This window comes from Mastomys coucha, unplaced genomic scaffold, assembly GCF_008632895.1.
Source record: "Mastomys coucha isolate ucsf_1 unplaced genomic scaffold, UCSF_Mcou_1 pScaffold21, whole genome shotgun sequence".
Taxonomy (NCBI): domain Eukaryota; kingdom Metazoa; phylum Chordata; class Mammalia; order Rodentia; family Muridae; genus Mastomys; species Mastomys coucha.
In genome coordinates this window covers 164,950,578-164,954,997 of record NW_022196904.1, presented here as the reverse complement: position 1 = coordinate 164,954,997, position 4,420 = coordinate 164,950,578, and positions in this window count along the sequence as shown.

Here is a 4,420-nt window from a genome sequence, read left to right as displayed (position 1 = left end):
AATTCCTTCACTGGGGACCCTGCACTCAGTTCGATGGATGGCTGTGAGCCTCTACATCTGTGTCAATCTTATTTCTTCTTGCTGTTATCTATATAACACACGGGGAAGTTTTAGAAATCTTCTGTTTTACCTATGTTTTCTGTTTTCCTTGTGTCAGGTTCTATTTTGGAATTTTCCTGAAATTTATTTCTGTGAATATGTAATCTACAGCTAAGATCATTGACAGGGATATTTATTGCTCATTCAGTAACTGTTTGAACAGCTACCTATTGTCCAGTGTTGACATGTATACTAATCCTTGGGTCCAAAAGACTGTTAATAAATATCCACAGCCTCAGAGTGAGATTGTTCACTGCTTTTCTATGAGAAGAGCATCTTTTGAAACACAAATGTCCTCAGAGATGTAACTTTCTATGTACATGTTTGTTCTTTCAAGATCACATTTTATGGAAATCTGAAAAACATTGAAGTTATAACATTGATAGGAAATTCCCAGTGTGTTTTATTTTCTGCCTATGTTTGACTTTAAGAATACACTTTTAGCATTTTAATTTATCTTATTTTGGAAATAAGCATGAACTTCCTGAATCACCTAACTTATTATCCTTACCATTTCCCCATGGCTCCATTTTCTTTGTTCTGGATCACTGGTGGCAGCTAAGTACTTAGCCTCAACTGTGGACAGGGACTTTCCAGTGTGGCAGGAGAGGGCCTCCATCTTTATGGACCTGCAGTTTATCTGAAGTGGGTCAGCTGTTGAACAATATTTTTCTACTTCACAATGGTAGAAGATATCTTAGGGCATCTGTTGGAATACAAATGACTGGCTGCCTGAATCTTCATCTTTAAAAGCATAAATAAAGTCCCCTGGGTAGAGAAATAAGAATGTCCATAGCAAAAAACTGACAGTGTTCATCAGGGAACATTCTGTTACTCTTTGATGAAAGGAATTAGATCACCGATGTCAATGACTACTAAGTCTTATCCTATGACAGAAGTCCCAGTGCTCTTTGCTCAGAGCATCATAATCAGAGAGTCACATCATGGCTGAACTCTGTACCTTGTGTCTTCTGATCCTTTAACAGAGTTAGGGGCTGCTGCAGATCTGAGAGCACAGATGAGCTAACACAGTCCTTAATTTCCGTTTATAGAGCAGTAATGAGCCAGCACCCTAACCTTATAGAAAGTGGTACAGATGAAGCAGGACTTGGTTGCTCTCTGTATTCACATGATAAACTTTTTATGATTTGAATGTGTCTGCATTCTTGTTTGAACATCTTGCCCCTGCCCTCTGGCGATGTTTGGAGAGGCTCTGGAGTGATAGGTTGTTTACCACTATATAGGTGGTGGGACCTGGGAGAAGGGAACCAATAAATGAGGCAGACTAACATCTCATGCAATAGCAAGCTTTATTAAGAGCAATTTATACTACCAGGTTAAGGGAGTCACATGAGTAAAGTGGAGGGAAAACTTTCATAACATAAGGTAGTTACTGAATTTTGCAGTGAAGTTTCTCATTTTTCCAATGAGAAAGTAAATATATAAGTAAACAATTCAAAGCCGAAGCGATCCCAAAAAATCTTAGATTTCAAAAGCATCTTAGTGATTCCAAAGAGACTCATTTTCATTTTTAAAAATAGTTTTCTCTTATATATTATGTCCTGACTAGAGTTTCTCCTCCTTCCCTTCCTCCTAGTTCTACTCTCAACCTCCCCTGTCCCCTCTTCCACAGATTCAGCCCTCTCTCAGTGACATCAACTAAATAGGGGACAATAAACTACAATAAGACCAGGCATATGCCATCACGTCAAGGCTGGATGAAGCAATCTAGTAGGAGAAATAGGGTTCCCATAAGCAGTCAAAAGAGTCAGAGACAGCCTCCATTCCTACTTAGGAATCCCACAAGAACACCAAATTATTTGGCCATAGCATATATGCAGAGGACCTAGATCAGACCTCTACAGGCTCCCTGGTTTCTGTGAGCCCCCATGAGTCTCTGCTAGTTTATTCTATGGGCCACGTTTTTGTGATGTCCCTGGCCTCTCTGGTTCTTCTGATTCTTCCTCAAGCACCTTTACAGGACTCCAGAGCTCTGCCTAATGTTTGGCTGTGGTATTCTGCATCTGTTCCCATTACTTCCTGGATGGAGTTTCTCTGGTCTCTCTGATCACGATTATTCTATGCTCCGGTCCCAGAAAACTCTGCAGACATGACAAACTGTAGGTCAAAGATTTTGTGGCTGGTTTAGTGTCCTAATCCCTTCACTTGAGGCCTTGCCTGATTACAGAATTTGGCCAGTTTCAGCTCTGTATCCTCCACTACTAGGAGTCTCAGTCCTTGAAGGAACAATACTGAACTTCATGTGGAAAACAGAAAAAGACATAATAGCTAAAAAAAATAATTCCATGTAATAAAAGGACTTCCAGAGTAATCACCATCCATGATTTCAAGCTGTAGTAATAAAAACCACATGGTATTGACATAAAAACAGACATGTTAATCAATGGAATTGAATTGAAGACCCAGAAATAAACCTACACACCTATGAATACTTAATTTTTCTTTTACAAAGAAGCCAAAAACATACAGTGGAAAAAAATCATCTTCAACAAATGGTGCAGGTGTAACTAGATGTCTGCATGTAGAAGAATGCAAAAAAAAAAAAAATCCAGATACATAGAACCTGATAGAAGAGAAAGTGGAAACTAGAATGCCTTAAACAAAGGCACTGGGGACAACTTCCTGAACCAATAGCACAAGCCCTAAGATAAACAATAAATGGGACCTCATGAAACTGAAAAGCTTCTGTAGGGCAAAGGACACAGTCAATAGGACAAATGGCAGCCTACAGACTGAGAAAAAAATTTCACCAACCCCACATATGACAGCGGTCTAATATCCTAAATATATAAAGAACTCAAGAAACTCCACATCAATAAACCAAATATTTCAATTAAAAATTGAGTAGAGATCTAAACAGAATTCTCAATAGAGGAATCTAAAATGAAATGTTCAGCATCCTTAGCCATCAGGTAGATGCATGTCAAAAGTACTTTGAGATTTCACCTAACATCCATTAGAATGGCTAAAATAAAAATCTCAAGCAACTGCTCATGTTGGCAAAAGGAACACTCCTCCATTGCTGGTGGGAGTACCAACTTGGACAAACATTTTGAAATAAATACGGTGGTTTCTCAAAAAAAAAAGTAACCAAACTACCTAAAGACCCAATTACACCACCTATAGAATTATAGCACTATACAGCTATACTGCTCCTAGGCATAAACTCAAAGGATATTCCATCTTACCATAAGGACACTTGCACAACTATGTTCATTGTGGCTTTATTCACAATAGTCAGAATCTGGAAACAGCCTATCTGTCCTTCAACTGAATAATGGAAAAAGAACATGTGGTACATTTTTACAATGTAGTATTACTCCATTAAAAGCAAGGACATTATGAATTTTGCAGACAAAAGGATGGAACTAGAAAAGGGCAGCCTGAGTAAGGTAACCCAGACTCAGAAAGACAAATATGGTATGTACTCACTAATAAATGGATATTTGTTAGATATAAATTGAAGGATAAGTATGCTACAATCCACAGACCAGGCGAGGCTAAGTACAAGAGGAGAACCCAAGGATCTCTCTGAGAAGGAAAAATAGAATAGATTTTTCTAGTGGACTGTGGGCAGGTGGGGTTGAGAACAAGAAGGATCTGGTGGGAGAAAATAATTGGAGAACCCCCTAGATTTGGGGGTCTTTGTGGGGCAAGGTAGAAATCTAGTACAATAGAAACTGCATGAAATCTAAGACAAAGAAACTCTTTTTAATGCTGAACTCAACCTTGCTAAAAGTTTACTTTAGCATCTTCTTAGTTGAGATCACCTGACATTTTCTTAGATGGATGACATTAGATTTTGAGAATGGTTCATCAAGGTTATGCCTGCAACCCCATTATTCATTGTAGGATAGTGGGTCAGAACTTTATGTTGTCAAAAAGTTTCCCTGTCAAAAGTTTCATTATGTATAAATAGTATAATGCAGAAGTGTAATCCTTAAGTGTTTTACAGATTTAGAGACCCATTTGAGTGACAGGTAAGTGTACCTGAAGGAAGAAGGATAAGAAATCAGTTCCCAAAGAATACAAAAGCCTAATGCAACTGTGAATTTCCTGGGAGTTTTATGGTTGGGTAAGGCTCAGTTGATGCCCACAAGATGCTAAGAAAATCTGCAACAACCTGGACAAGTAAATGGTGCAGAATAAACAAGGATGCCTTGTGAAAAATACAGGTGTTCCTCAAAGCCATGAGGTTAAGAACCCCAGCGCTAAGACATGGCTGCACTAAGTATAGGGACTACTGTTGTCAGTGTCCTTTTAGATGATTTTCTATTTCCAGACTGTTGTTACCTTTCTA